Here is a 16,690-nt window from a genome sequence, read left to right as displayed (position 1 = left end):
ACTGCACCTACGACACAGGGGAGGGGGGAGGAGAAAATATTACGGGCACACACATACGCGACACCCCCACCCCCACCCTCACCCACTACAACACACACATCAATGCATAGCAACACATCAGAGTGACACCCCCCAAATCCCCCCGAAGAATGCAAATACAAAAGGAAATGATTCTAAACATTGGAATATATTGTATTACTGGCTTAAAAATATATATACACATCAAAAACTCTTATATACATAAATGTACAAGTCCGAGCATAGTAGCAGGCATTGTCCGTGGACCACTGGGCCCAAATCACATGGGCAAAGCCCACACAGGATACCTGACTCCAACGGAGAGAACACTGCAGGGGCATAAGATAGCAAAACTTCAGGCATCTCAGGGGGAAGGGAAGGGGGGTCACCTCAGCCAGATGAGTGCACGACGCCAGATCCACGGGGGGCCTCCATGGCCACTGTTCAATCCTGGGGAGTGCAAAGCCACAGTCTCTCAAGTCTCTACAGTGGGTGGTTTGCCCACTGTACCATCCTGGGGAGTGCAATGCCACAGTTTCTCAAGTCTCTACAGTGGGTGGGTTGCCCACTGTACCATCCTGGGGAGTGCAAAGCCACAGTCTCTCAAGTCTCTACAGTGGGTGGTTTGCCCACTGTACCATCCTGGGGAGTGCAAAGCCACAGTCTCTCAAGTCTCTACAGTGGGTGGGTTGCCCACTGTACCATCCTGGGGAGTGCAAAGCCACAGTCTCTCAAGTCTCTACAGTGGGTGGTTTGCCCACTGTACCATCCTGGGGAGTGCAAAGCCACAGTCTCTCAAGTCTCTACAGTGGGTGGCTTGCCCACTGTACCATCCTGGGGAGTGTAAAGCCACAGTCTCTCAAGTCTCTACAGTGGGTGGTTTGCCCACTGTACCATCCTGGGGAGTTCAAAGCCACAGTCTCACAAGTGGATAACAGTCTCCACTGGTCCTGGAGGGGGACTGGTGCCCAGAGTGCTTCGTGCAGCCCTGCCCGACACAGATGCGGGCCAGCCCCTGCCGCTCATGGGTCAGCGGTGCTTGAGACGGCGGTGCCCCATGCAGCGGTGCTTGAGATGAAGGGCCCAGTGCAGCGGTGCTTGAGACGGCGGTGCCCAGTTCAGCGGTGCTTGAGATGAAGGGCCCAGTGCAGCGGTGCTTGAGACGGCGGTGCCCAGTTCAGCGGTGCTTGAGACGGCGGTGCCCAGTGCAGCGGTGCTTGAGATGAAGGGCCCAGTGCAGCGGTGCTTGAGACAGCGGTGCCCAGTGCAGCGGTGCTTGAGACGGCGGTGCCCAGTTCAGCGGTGCTTGAGACGGCGGTGCCCAGTGCAGCGATTCTTGAGACAGCGGTGCCCAGTGCAGCGGTGCTTGAGATGAAGGGCCCAGTGCAGCGGTGCTTGAGATGAAGGGCCCAGTTCAGCGGTGCTTGAGAAGGCGGTGCCCAGTTCAGCGGTGCTTGAGACGGCGGTGCCCAGTTCAGCGGTGCTTGAGACGGCGGTGCCCAGTGCAGCGATTCTTGAGACGGCGGTGCCCAGTGCAGCGGTGCTTGAGATGAAGGGCTCAGTGCAGAGGTGCTTGAGATGAAGGGCCCAGTTCAGCGGTGCTTGAGACGGCGGTGCCCAGTTCAGCGGTGCTTGAGACAGCGGTGCCCAGTTCAGCGGTGCTTGAGACGGCGGTGCCCAGTTCAGCGGTGATTGAGACGGCGGTGCCCAGTGCAGCGGTGCTTGAGATGAAGGGCCCAGTGCAGCGGTGCTTGAGAGGGCGGTGCCCAGTTCAGCGGTGCTTGAGACGGAGGTGCCAAGTTTAGCGGTGCTTGAGACGGCGGTGCCCAGTTCAGCGGTGCTTGAGACGGCGGTGCCCAGTGCAGCGGTGCTTGAGATGAAGGGCCCAGTGCAGCGGTGCTTGAGATGAAGGGCCCAGTTCAGCGGTGCTTGAGACGGCGGTGCCCAGTTCAGTGGTGCTTGAGACGGCGGTGCCCAGTTCAGCGGTGCTTGAGACGGCGGTGCCCAGTTCAGCGGTGCTTGAGATGAAGGGCCCAGTGCAGCGGTGCTTGAGACGGCGGTGACCAGTTCAGCGGTGTTTGAGACGGTGGTGCCCAGTGCAGCGGTGCTTGAGATGAAGGGCCCAGTGCAGCGGAGCTTGAGACGGCGGTGCCTAGTTCAGCGGTGCTTGAGACGGCAGTGCCCAGTTCAGTTGTGCTTGAGACGGCGGTGCCCAGTGCAGCGGTGCTTGAGATGAAGGGCCCAGTGCAGCGGTGCTTGCGATGAAGGGCCCAGTTCAGCGGTGCTTGAGACGGCGGTGCCCAGTTCAGCGGTGCTTGAGATGAAGGGCCCAGTTCAGCAGTGCTTGAGACGGCGGTGCCCAGTTCAGCGGTGCTTGAGACGGTGGTGCCCAGTGCAGCAGTGCTTGAGATGAAGGGCCCAGTGCAGCGATGCTTGAGACGGCGGTGCCCAGTTCAGCAGTGCTTGAGACGGCAGTAGCCAGTTCAGCGGTGCTTGAGACGGCGGTGCCCAGTGCAGCGGTGCTTGGAATGAAGGGCCCAGTGCAGTGGATCCGGCCATGGCGTGGAGGTCATTTGCCACCTGTCCTGTGGCTGGCGGGGCCTTCCTGCCCATCTGTCCTGTGGCTGGCGGGGCCTTCCTGCCCATCTGTCCTGTGGCTGGCGGGGCCCTCCTGGGCTGCAGTACCGGGCCTGTTGATGGCCTCCTGCCCACCTGGGATGGGGCTGGCGGGGCCCTCCTGGCCAGCTGGGCTGATGGCGGTGTTGTCGAGCGTGCTGCCCTTCCCAGCCTTCCCTGATCGCCTGTGGCCCTTCCCCACCTTTGCCGGTGTGCCAGCTGTCTCCACACTTCCTGCCGGAGCCATGGTAGGGGTTTTAGTCCCTGGTGGTTTCACCCTCTCGCACCGGCCACTGCCTATCTTGGGAGGTTTCTCCGGGGGTGGGCTGCCCGTGCCTTGGCTCCGTACTGAACTGGCTGCCCTGGAGGGTGGGGGACTCCACAGTCCATGGCACACTGTCATGACAGGGCCCGGTTTTGTCGTGGCTGAGGTGCTGACTGTAGTCCTATGACATGGACGGGGTGGGGGAGTTGGTGGAAAGAGGTTAAGTTTGGACAGGAAAAGCTTTTTAGGAGCAGTGGGATGGGTAGGTGTAGTGGGTATGGGAGTGGAGGAAGAGGTTGTGGTTGTAGGAGTTTTAAGTCTGGTGTCTTTGGGTGCAGGTGCTTGGGCTGGAGGCTGTCGTGAGGTGGGTGGCTGTTGGGTAGGTGGCTGCCTGCGTTTGTGTATCTTGGAAGAGGGGGTCACAGACACACTGGGAGAGGACACAGGGGACGTGTAAATGGTAGTGGGGGTGGTGACTGCACGTGTGCGGGGGTTCTGGTGTGTGTGCTGGTGATGGACGTAGTGGCTGAAGATGTTGTGCATGCAGGTGTGAGTGGAGACGTGACAGGGAGGGAGGAGGGAGATGAGGAGGAGGGGGACACAGTGGAGGCAGTGGGTGTTGGTATGTCTGTATGTGGATGTTGCTTGTGTGAATGCCTGTGTGATGTGTGGTGCTTATGTCTGGCTGAGCTTCCCTTGGGTGTTGAGGTGTGTGCAGGCTGGTCTGATGGTGTGTCTGAGATAGGCAGAGGTACAGGTGATAGGGTATGGGTGAAGGAAGTTGGAGGGGGGAGGCTAGAGACAGGGACAATGGCTGCCATCAGTGCTGAGGCCAGAGTGTTGAACGATCGCTGAAGGGCAGCCTGACCAGAATGAATGCCCTCCAGGTATGCATTACTCTGGTCCACCTCTCTTTCGACACCCTGGATGGCATTCAAAATGGTAGACTGCCCAACAGTGAGCGTCCTCAGGAGGTCAATGACCTCCTCACTGAGGGCAGCAGGGGTGACTGGGGCAGGGCCTGAGGTGCCTGGGGCGAAGTAGATGCCCACCTTCCTGGGTGAGCGGGCACGGGGCAAACGCTGAGGGGCTGCTGGGAGGGCAGTGCTGGTGCGGTGGGTGGCGGCTGTACCTGTTGTTGCGGGGGGCACAGATGTTGCCACCACCACAAGGGAGTTCCCTTCAGAGGACGAGTCTGTGTCACTGGTGTCTGCCCGAGTCCCCGCTGTGGAGCTCCCCTCGCCCTCTGTCCCACTGGTGAATTCGGAGTCCGTTGCATGGCCCTCCATGGCCATGTGGGATGCAGCTCCCTCGTGCTCCGATGCCACTTCTCCTCCGCCTGATGATGCTAATGCACACATGAACAGGAAGACCACAAAAAAGGGGGGGGGGAAATAAAGACATGTTGAGTGCATGCATTGGCGACACCGTTGGCGGACAGGACAGACACAGAAGCCCCTTGCACTACGCCGCGCACTTGGGGTCCACTACTCAATCCGTGGGACATGGCCTACAAGCCTATGGACGTCATCTGCACACATAGATGACACAGGGCCATGAATAGCTGTACTTGGCACCCTACAGAGGTGGGGGGCGGGGGCACAGGGCCATGCCTTACGGAGGGGCCTAGCCTACAGAAATCGCCCTGGCCTAGGGATACCCACAGCCCTCCTCCCCCACCCAGACACCTACACTGCGCGAAAAGTCACCAGGATGAGAGTGTACTTCCCCCCTTGTGTCTGCTGTGATGTCCTCATGCGCCCATCCAAATCGGGGTAGGCCACCGCCAGGATCCGGGACATCAGGGGGGTCAAAGTCCGACTGGCACCCCTCCCACGTTGGGAGGCCATCCCCAGCTGAGCCTCCACCGTCTTCCTGCTCCAGCGTCGGATGTCCTCCCATCTCTTCCGGCAGTGGGTGCCCCGTCTGTGGTGGACCCCCAGGATCCGGACGTCCTTGGTGATGGCACGCCAAATATCGATCTTCTGGTGGGCGCTGACCTATGTGAAATGTACAGGGGGAGAAAAATAGTCATCACCTTCTGCATGCTCAATGTGAGTGGCCCCCCATCCCTACCCTTGCCATGTGGCACATGCTCTCATCCGTCGTTTGATGCATGCCTCAATCGCTCCCCTCCCCACCATCTTTCATCCACCCCACTCAACACAGGCATTGCCCACAAAGCATGGTCCCAGTGTACTTACCTGTTGGTCTGGAGGACCGTAGAGTAGCGCATACTGGGGGAGGACCCCATCCACAAGTTTCTCCAATTCCTGAGCAGTGAAGGCAGGGGTCCTTTCCCCAGTTGCATGAGCCATTGTCTCTTCCAGACCGAGGTCACAGCAGCACTTGCAGTGTAGGTCCTCTCCTGTCGAAGATCAGGTATCGAGTGATTAAGCAGATAGAAAATGGCGGTCACGCCCACGGCGGTGCGTACCACGGCGGTGCGTACCGCGACCGCCGGCGCACATGGTCATTGGCTCCTGAGACCCATAGGGTTCAATGTTAACCAATGCAGCTTTGTGCCGCGGTCTTCGACCGCCTACCGCCACGGTGTGCCACGCCAGCGCATTTACCTCACATCCCATTGTCGCACTTCACAGGTCAGGCAGCTGCCATTTCAGGGGCCCACATGGCTTAGTTTCTACTGTGTCACACATACCTAGGCCTTGCATCAACACTCATACAACCCATTCAATGAATTGGGAATCGTGTTATGTGCAAGCTGTGGTTACTTACCTGTGGGTTGATTGACTCTGTGCTTGCTGTTGTCCTTCATAGGCACCGTCCGCTGGGACATGCGAAGAGATGGAGGAATCTTCCCGTGTACAGACCGCTGGTGGACCTGTCGACAATGGAGGAAAGACATGTCATACTGACATACAGGCTGGACCGAGCCACTATTCATGAACTGTGTGCCCAGCTGGAGCCAGACCTGATGTCACCAATCCGCCAACCCACAGGGATCCCCCCTCTAGTGCAGGTGCTGACAGTACTCCATTTCTTTGCAAGTGGGTCATTTCAAACAACAGTGGCCATATCATCAGGGATGTCTCAGCCTATGTTTTCGAAGGTGTTGTCCAGAGTGTTGTCTGCCCTGCTGAAACACATGCGGAGCTACATCGTTTTCCCTGAGGTGGGGGATTTGCCTACAGTGAAGGGTGATTTCTATGCCCTTGGACATATCCCCAACATCATAGGTGCCATTGATGGGACACATGTGGCTTTGGTCCCCCCCAGCAGGAGTGAACAGGTGTACAGAAACAGGAAGAGTAATAATTCGATGAATGTACAGATGGTGTGTTTGGCAGACCAGAACATCTCCCATGTTAATGCCACGTTCCCTGGCTCAGTGCATGACGCCTACATCATGCGGAATAGCAGCATCCCTTATGTGATAGGTCAACTCCAGAGGCACCGTGTGTGGCTAATTGGTGACTCTGTTTTCCCCAACCTGTCATGGCTACTGACCCCAGTGAGGAATCCCAGGACAAGGGCAGAGGAACGCTACAATGAGGCCCATGGGCGAACTAGGAGGGTGATCGAGCGAACCTTTGGCCTCCTGAAGGCCAGGTTCCGCTGCCTCCATATGACAGGTGGATCCATATTGTACTCACCAAAGAAGGTGTGCCAGATCATCGTGGCCTGCTGTATGCTTCACAACCTGTCTTTGCGACGCCAGGTGCCTTTTCTGCAGGAGGATGGTCCAGATGATGGTGTTGTAGCAGCTGTGGAGCCTGTGGAGAGTGAAGACGAGGAAGCCGAAGAGGACGACATAGACAACAGGAACACAGTAATACAGCAGTATTTTCAATGACACACAGGTAAGAATACACACCGGCATATTACATATACTTAAACACTACTACCTCTCTACTGTCTGACCTTTTCCCCCAGTGTATGGTAACTGAGTTGTGACTTTCCCTTCCGATTTCAGAGATGTGGGCCCCACTGCGTGACATCTGCTTTGTTTCCCCATGGACCACAGCTGTGTGACAGTGGTATGTTGGCATCACAATGTAAATAAGCATTTTGGCACGGTAATGTCTAATACATTTGTACAAAATCACAGCCAGACTCCTGAATGTTTTGTGCAATAACTGTGTTTATTTCAGTGCTCTAAATTGGTGGGTGGTTGCAAATCGGTGAGGGGTGATGGTGGAGGATTGTCCATGGCAGAGTCCAGACTATTTGTATCACAGGTGCATTGTCCAAAGGCCTGTGGAAAGTGGAACAGGGGCAGTTTAAGGATGGACAGGGTGACAATGTGGGAAAGTGGGATGACAATCAGGGAGGTATCCTTTCCTGGCGGGGGTCTTGGCATCTTACTCTGTCTTCTTCCTGGATCTCAGGGCCCGCTTGCGGGGTGGTTCTCCTTCTGCAGGGGGTGGGGTCCTGGTGGCCTGTTGGTCCTGTGGCGGGGCCTCCTGTCCACTAGCGCCGGCAGAGGTGGTAGGCAGTTCTTGGTCCATGCTAGTGTCAGGGGCCCTTTGTGGTGCCACAGTGTCCCGCAATGTGGTGGCTACCTGATTCAGAGCCCCTACAATGGTGCCCAGGGCGGAAGTGATGTTTCGGAGTTCCTCCCTGAACCCCAAATACTGTTCCTCTGCAGGAGCTGGATCTCCTGAAACCTGGCCAGGCCCGTCGCCATCGTCTCCTGGGAATTATGGTAGGCTCCCATGATGGAGGAGAGGGCCTCGTGGACAGTGGGTTCCCTGGGCCTGTCCCCCCCCCTGTCGCACAGCAGCCCTCCAAAGTTCCCCTGTTTCCCTGGGCCTCTGTCCCCTGGACCGTGTGCCCACTACCACTGCCCCCAGGTCCCTGTTGTTGTTGGGGTGGTGGGTTAACCTGGGTGCCCTGTAGTGGTGGACACACCGCGGATTGACGTGTCCTGGGGACAGAGGGATGGGCCCGCTGTGTGGGTGCTGTGCTGGTGTTCCCAGAGGGGGGAAGGTCTGCTGTGGCCTGTAGCTGTCTGAGGGGAACCGACTGTCCCGAGGTCCCCGATGGGCCGGGCTGGTCATCTAGATCCAGGTCGACAGAGGTGCTGTCATCACTCTGGGCCTCTTCTGGGGGTGGAGTGGACATTTGTGGACCCTCCTGCGCGGTGACGCGGCGTTCGGGTCCTGCAGGGGTATAAAAGTATGGTTATTGCATCTGTGTGTGCCATAGCGTGCAATGGGTGGGTGCCCGTGTACCCCAGTGCTGGCATTCCCGTGTGGGGGCTTTTGTGACGGTGGTTTGGGGGGGGGATGGGTATGTGCAGTGGGCATGCTTTGGTGATGGGTGTCCATGCTTTGTGGTCGCATGCAGGGCTTGGGGTTGGGATGTGTGGGTTGTGATGGTGAGACATTTGCAAGGAATAGGTGTGATGGGGGTGAGGGTGAGGGTGGGGGTATGAGTTGGCATGCTGGTGGGGGGGGGATTAAGTAGTGAAGATGAGACTTACCAGAGTCCATTCCTTCAGATACTCCTGCGAGGCCCTCAGGATGCAGGATCACCAAGACCTGCTCCTCCCATGTTGTAAATTCTGGGGGAGGAGGTGGGGGTCCGCCGCCAGTCCGCCGCCAGTCCGCTGCACCGCGATGTTGTGCCTGGATACCATTGAACGCACCTTCCCCCGTAGGTCGTTCCACCGCTTCCTGATGTCGTCCCTATTTCTTGGGTGCTGTCCCACAGCGTTGACCCTATCGACTATTCTGCTACATAGCTCCATCTTCCTGGCAATGGTGGTGTGCTGCACCTGTGTCCCGAAGAGCTGTGGCTCTACCCGTACAATTTCCTCCACCATGACCCTGAGTTCATCCTCAGAAAACCTGGGTGTCTTTGCGGTGCCATGGGGTGGTGTGGGTGATGTGTGGGGTGGATTGTGTGGTGCTAAGTGTGGTAATGTGTATTGGTGTGTTGTGTGAAGTGTGTGGTAATATTGCTGGGTGAAAGTAAAATGCGCATCTGGGTGCTCGGATCTCTATTTCTCTGTGCGTGGTCCCGATTCTGTTGGAGTGGAGGTTTGAGGGTGATGTGGGTGTGTGTTTTATATTTAATTGGGTGTGTGGGAGTGATGTATGTATGTGTATCAGGTGTGTGTATTTGGAATTGTCCAATGTGGCTGTGTTTTGTAAGTGTGTGTGTATTTTGAGCGCGGCGGTGTGTACCGCCAATAGAATACTGCAGTTGAAAGTCCGCCGCGTGGATTTGTGTGTCGTGATAGTGTGGGCGTATTTCTGTTGGCGTGACGGTGGAGGTTTGGTCATCGCCAGTTTCTCGCTGCCCTTTGGTGTGGCGGACTTTTGTGGATGTCTGTATTTTGGCGGTTTGCCTGTTGTGGGTCAGAATGACCGTGGCGGGTTACCGCGGCCGCGGCGGTATGTTGGCGGTCTTCTGACAGCGGTAAGCGGCTTTTACCGCCAAGGTTGGAATGACCCCCAAAGTGTCTAACACTTTCTTGTACCACTTTAGGTCACATAGAATGCCACAATAGAACCAACCTGTATAGGTCTCTGTACTCCAAGGCTGTAGAAACCAGCCCTAGTAATGCTTGAAAGTAAAGCAGAAAGTCTTCCAGCTCATGTTGTTTTCTGTCCAGGAGACAAAAGGTAATTTTTCTAAATTGATCAAAGGAGGCTGCTGCACTCCTGCAGCCCCCAAACATTTCATTATAAAGGTTGGCAGTGCCTCAGCCCTCATGCAGCCAGCACAAGAAACAGAACTCATGAAAAGTAAAGTCCTTGCAGGGCATCCTGGGCTGGTTGTCTGAGACAAGTGAATATTTTAGCAGCAGCTTGGGAGACTATGCAACTTTGTTCTCCAACTGTGGCCTTGCCTGGGGCCCCTCGATTTTCTTTTCCCTTTTTCTTTTTTTACAAAAGATGTGCCCTCGACCCACCCGGGATACCCGAGCTTCCATACACATTGGAGCAGCGTAGGGAATTCACTCCCTCATAAGTGACAAGCCAGAATGCTGGAGTTTATTGTCTCTTGTTTTCTCCCTAATCCCATTCCCCTTTCCACATTATTACTAATGGCCCCTATATTCTTGTGTCTGTGGCAACTGGTGGAGGTGGTGAGAGACGGAAGAGTGCATCTCTCCCATTGGGGTCAAGCACAAGGTTGACGCCCTGTGTGGCCAAGCGAGCAAACATAGCGGATGCACTGGCTTAACACTCCATGTCCACCACCCTCTTATCTTCCGCAGATCCTGGTCGAGAGACAACACCAAGGGGAGAAAGGGGTGACGAGGCTTTCTGATGACTCTCCTGACATTCCAGACGCACTTACCGTGAGTGAGCTGCCTGGTGAGTGAGCTGCTTGGTGACAACACACCTGCAGGGTGGTTAGCTCTCCCACCCCTTAGCCTTAGTTCCCTGGTGACCCCATGCGCATTACAATTTGTTCTCACTGTTCAATGGTTTGAGTGTTCTGCTTGTTGCAGAAGGCTCAATTTGTTTCTACCCGACCTTTCTTGCACCACCCTTCTCCACCCACACCCTCATGTGAAAGGACTACCCGGCACCTGAGTCCTTCTAGCTACTCTTAGGTTGCGTCGAGAGGTTGCAGAGGCACCCAGTCCTCCCGCACATCTCCTGAGAAAAACCACAACTCATCATCCCGAAAATGACATGTAATTCGGCCACTCGCTTCCTTGCACTTAATGTCAAAGGCATCCACACCACCCAAAAACACCACTCTGTCTACTCCTACATCAAACATCAACATCCACATATAGGTTTCCTACAGAAACTCATATGACGTCTGGAGAATTGCCCAGACTCCATAACCTCTGATGAGGCTCCATATTTGCAGGGGAGCCCTGGTTTGAATTTGCCCAGGAAGTCCTTTCCATGCACTTGATGTGATCACAGACAAGGGAGGCAGGTTTGTCTTCATTGATGGCATCTAATGGCACCCCAGTACAAACTGGGAGCATATTTGCATCAAACGTAGATCAGGACACCTTCTGGACCTCATTGTCCACAGTCTCAGCCAAAAAAAACACCTTCCCTGGATACTACAATTGCATCCTTGATGTCGACCTTGACCATTCTCACCTACCACTCCCCGCTCACCCATCTCACTGGCATCTAGGTTCACAGAATATCCACAAATTTGGTCGCTCGTGGACACCTGGAGTTCCCTCAATCCCATGGCCCGTGTTTACTCCCTTTATTCCCCACCCCATTATTTGTATGAGCATTTAGATTGCATACTCTGATCTCACTCCCTTTCCCGCACACTCATACAGGCTGACTATTCAGGTAGAGTGGTGCATGTTCTAGACATTCTCTGGGGCACCCCTTGCCCCAGAATTCGCACATGGCGTCTCCCTCGCGAGTGCCTGGAAGATCCTGTCTTCCAGGAAACTCAGGCTAACCACATCTGCGATTATTTAAAAACGAATGCCGGCACATCCTCCAGCAGACTCCTTGAATGGGATGAATTTAAGTTGATCGCTAATAATCTGGAGATTGTAGAAGTACACCGGGTATTAGACAGGGAAATTGAAGTAGTAGAATATCACATATCTTCATTGGAGTGAGGGGCTGAGCGGATCCCTCCTGTCTTCCAGCTCTGGTAAACACCAAGCGGCAACATGCCTCCCTATTGGAGCGCCTCCATTGCTATAACCTTTCCGCCTGTGTAACTAGAATGCAAATAGAAGGTAAAAAGTCGGGGGCCTCCTTGCCTGGCTCATTCACCAGGAACAGAGAGATACCCCCTTCCTCAAACTGCAAACCCCTACTGGGACCTCATTACACACACAATCAGATTTCTTATCCACTTTCCACAAATATTACTCCTCTGTGTATCACTCACAAGGATGACCCCTGAAGCAGCGATCACAACATTCCTAGACCACCTCCCTCTGCCACGGATTGGCTCCACCACCCAGGCGGCACTGGATACTCTCATTACCACAGATGATGTAAAACAGGAAATTTGGGGCCTAACCAAGAATAAAACCGCTGGATTAGATGGCCTTCCGATAGAACACTATAACACGTTTGCTGACACACTTGCCACCATCCTAACAGCCATGTACAATGAGGCCCTGCGGCTCGGCCACCTACCTCTCTCCAGGAATCACTCCTGGTCTCGATCCCCAAACCTGGCCGAGACCCTCTGAATGTATCATCCTACCACCGCATTGCCATACTAGGGACAGATTATAAAATTCTGGGGAAGATCCTAACCACCAGATACACACAGGTCTTACCAGCTCTTATACACCCAGACCAGAACGGATTTGTGCTGGGAAGAAGTACATCTCAAAACCTGCACCAGCTGTATCATGTACAAGACCAAGCCCAGGACACATTTTTCCACTCGGTCTGTCTGATCCTCAACCTGGATAGGGCCTTTGACACCCGAGAGTGGTCCTACATTTTCCTCGCCCTTAGACAGGTGGGTGTAGGTCCCCGTCTATGGCCCTATACACAACTCTTTTATACTGAGCTCTTGTCAAGGGTGCGGATGGGCCAGCTGATATCTGATGTACATGAGCTCAAATGCGGCATGTGACAGGGATGCCCCTCTCACCTCTCGGGCAGGACACATGTAGTGTCACTCTATGCGGATGACCTTCTCCTGTACCTGTGCGATGTCCGAATGGCCCTCAACCTGAACCTATTTGCCCAGCGGTCCTTCGTGGAGGTATTGGGACTCCGGGTAAACTGGAGTGGATAAACCAAATCATTGGTTTATCCACTCCATTCCACCCTACCTCCAACAGATCTGACCATAGGCGGCGCCCCCATTCCCTGGAATGCTTTTGCTGTGCCCTATTTGGCCATCCACCTATATCACTCCCCGAAGATCTAGACAAGGACAACCTATGTCCAGTGCTAAATTTGCTCAAATACCTGGTCTCCTTCTAGATCAAACTGCCCCTGGCCACCACGGGACGATTTGCACTTTCCAAAATAATAATACTGCCCCATCTCATCCACTTCTTTACTAACCTCCCATGGCCCCTCCCAAGACGTTCTTCAAGGAACTAGATTCCTTACTTATTTAACTTATTTGGGGCAGAGGATGAAAGAGGGTCGCTCTGAAGAAGCTACAGCTGCCAGCCAGGGAGTGCGGACTGAGTACCCCCTCTTTCAAACTGTATTTTCTAGCTGCCCAACTCAAATGGGTGACTAGGTGGATTGCTGGTCGCAACTTTGGAGAGACAGGTCATCATTCCCCACTCCTGATCCCCTACATCCATTAGGCGCCTCCTTCTTCCAGGACGCACTTCAAGCCAACCATGCTTCCTGCAAGTAAATGTAGCCTGGCAGATGTATCCATCGACTCTCCTCTCCAATGAAATGCACCCCCATACACTCCTATTTTCCCCATAGTGGGCCTCTAGAGATATCCAGGCACTAACACTACCAGTGTCTTACATCAACGGCACAATAGCCCAATCACTACAGTCGGGGACTTGTTTTCAGATGGCCATCTCCTCCGATTCCCTCAACTTCATATCGACTATGACCTGCCTCCGGGCCAATTTCTCACATGTCACTGCATACAACACACCATTTTAGCCTACGGTGAACCAGGATTGAAGAGCCACCCATACATGCAGACCTGCACACGTTGCTAACCATGGGGAAGGGACTCCATCTTGTTAAGTGGCTCTACAAGGGTTTTCGGAGCCACACTAATATATTGCTATCTCCTTTCCGAGCTATCTGGAGGGACAAAGTAGGGAGGGTCTTCCATGACAAGGAATGGGTCAGGACGCGGGAGTTCCCACACACTGTTTCCAGGAATGCACGCTTTAAGAACATACAATTCCACATACTCAATAGGGCATATCTCACCCCATCGTAACTCAACAAACACTACCTCATGGCAAACCTGGCCTGTCCTAGCTGTCATGCCGTAGACGCTGACCTTCATCACATGCTGTGGGCATGCCCGGCACTATCGGCCTTCTGGTGCGAAGTCCATGATACCCTGCGGGAGATAATAGAACTCAGTAACCTCAACGCCTGGCAGCCCTGTGCCCTGGCCATCTTTAAAAATCAAAAGAGTTAGGTTGTCAGTGCTCGCCTTTGCAAACTTGGCCATCATATTAGCTAACCACAGGCTAACACTACACTGGAAGGCTCCTGTGGCACCCCAATTGGAGGCCTGGCCCGGGGCAATGCAAAAGTGGGGGCGGCGGAAGGCACTGCACTCCACCAGGAAAAGACCCAGCAGATTCACCGACGACCCACATCCCCAACTTGGGATACTATGCTATGGAATTTAACCACCTTATAACCCCCCCAACCTACAGCACACAATCTGCTCCCACAACCCCCCGTTCTGTTCACTAACCCATGACAATTCAACTTTGCATGGCTTAGTAAATGTCAAAATGGGCAACCCCTACACAAAATCTTAGTAAATCTGGGCCTGTATTTCTTGCTATGTCATGCTGAATATTCCTCTATCTGTCATAAGAACTTTTTCTGGGCCATCTCTAGTTAATTTGCCAAGGTGTATTTTTTGCACTCTCTTCTGTCTTCCTAGCCCGGGCAGTTCAATGAGCTCATAAGTTGCACCTCCCAGAAGGGGGCTCTATAGGCTATGCTGAGAAATGACCTGGAGCCATTTACGCATGCAAGGATTTACTCTTTCAAGTACACGAGCAGCAGCAAGTGCAACCTGATTGTGAGGTTTCGATGACACCACGGCCCAGATTCTCAATGGTTTAGCATCAGGTTAGTGTTACCTTTTTTGGTATCCACAAACCAACGCAAATGGGTATTGGCGTTGGTTTGTGTGTCAAAATAACACAAAGCAGCGCAAAATGTTGCTTTGCATTACTTTGCGTCGAAGGACGTTACATGGGTGGTACATAGGCATATGCATACTACCACCCATGCTTTTTGGTGCTAAACCCTATTCTAAAACGTCAAAAGAAACAAAGAATTTTCACTTGTCTAGGCATAGTATTTTGAAAAGGAAAGGTATCCGTCCTGTATAAAACCTAGGCTAGACTCACGCACACCCTAGCACTAAGGTGTGTGCGTGGAGCTTGTCAGCTGAAATCGGCGTCAGCGCCAGGGAGAGGCAAGGAGAGTTCCATGTCTATGTGAATATGGCGCTCTCCTGCTCTCTCATCACACTTTGCTGCCAGCATTTTTGGCTGCTGCACTGACTGACACCTTCCAGAATCTGACCCACAAGTGTTGGTTCAGCGCCTGCGGAGCAGAGAATGATTCTATAAGCATGAGTTAGTAAAAACGTATAATGCTCTGATACCCAGGCTGTTGTTTTGTTATTTTATTTATAGTTTTCCTCCTACAGATTCCCTGTGCGTTGCCTCGTGTGGGTTAAGCGTACATGAATATAGGACAAAACAACGACTGCAAAAACAACTACTGCCTTAACAACAAGTTCGGAACACCGACCTCGTTGCTACTACTAATAATTTTACCACGAATGCCTTAACAACGATATTTCGTTGTAAAGGCATTCCTGATAAAATCATTAGCAATAGGCACCATTCACCCTACATCCCTCACCCCACCCCCCCAACCCCACCCCAAAACCTAAAACCCCCTGACCCCCCACCCACTCCCCAAAAACCAAAAACGCCCCACCCCCCCAAACCCACCCCAAAACCGAAAACCCCGTGACCCCCCACCCACTCCCCAAAACCAAAAACGCCCCACCCCCAACCCCACCCTAAAACCTAAAACCCCCTGACCCCCCACCCACTCCCCAAAACCAAAAACGACCCACCCCCCCAACCCCACCCCAAAACCTAAAACCCCCTGACCCCCCACCCACTCCCCAAAACCAAAAACGCCCCACCCCCCAACCCCACCCTAAAACCTAAAACCCCCTGACCCCCCACCCCCTCCCCAAAACCTAAACCCACCACTTACCTTCGCCAAGTCCCTTCTTTGTACATTAACCACGCATGTTCGTTGTTCAGAACATACGTAGTTAAGGCACAAAAAAACGAAATCGTGGTTAAAAAAAGCGTTGTTGCGCTTTCGTTAACCACGACCTTCGTAAAAAAAAAGTCGTAAAAAAGGATGTTTCCCAACGTACATCCCTACAGCAGACTCTCTGTTAATTCAGTCAAGTTCGTGTCTATGAATGAGCTCTTCTGTTTTAACAGGTGAGAAAAAACTTACATATGGTGTGGGAAATAGAGCAGTAAACTATATACGAAATTAATTATGGAAATGAATATATTAAATACATGCAATACTGCTGTCACGATAAGGAGCAACTAAAAAAAAAGAAAGGCATTAGTGTATGTTTATAGATAGCAACATTCTAAGGATTTTGGGGGCCCTGGGCCAAACGTATTTTGAGGACCTCTGTTGGGAACAGCTTTGAATTTATGATCCAGTTTCAGCTCAAGGTCACTGACAGTGCACATGCACACTGGCCCAAATTCTAGATCTCTTTATGTCAAATACTCAGGGGTAGTGGCGTGCTTTGAGTATTGTAACACAGCAGCAGCTCAGTAATATTACTGCAAATAATCTCCATGACACCAACCCATCTAAAAAGAAACTGATCTAAAAGAAACTTTTTATGGCTGTTGCATGAAACATAAACACAACATTTCTCTGCAAAATGTCTGTAAAATACTCTCATGTGTCACCCACATTAAAAATAAATTAAAGGTAAATGGTATTTAAAACAATCTGTTTAAGAATTATTCAAGGTCATCAGGGCAAGCCTCTCTGCAGAACAGAGCTAGCTCTATCAGGGCCCCCTGAAAGGCTGGGGCCCGGGGCCAGGGCCCAGCGTGCCCATGCCTTAAAATGTCTCTGTTTATAGAGTCCA

Source organism: Pleurodeles waltl, chromosome 4_1, assembly GCF_031143425.1.
Source record: "Pleurodeles waltl isolate 20211129_DDA chromosome 4_1, aPleWal1.hap1.20221129, whole genome shotgun sequence".
NCBI classification, from domain to species: domain Eukaryota; kingdom Metazoa; phylum Chordata; class Amphibia; order Caudata; family Salamandridae; genus Pleurodeles; species Pleurodeles waltl.
This window is presented reverse-complemented; position numbering follows the sequence as displayed.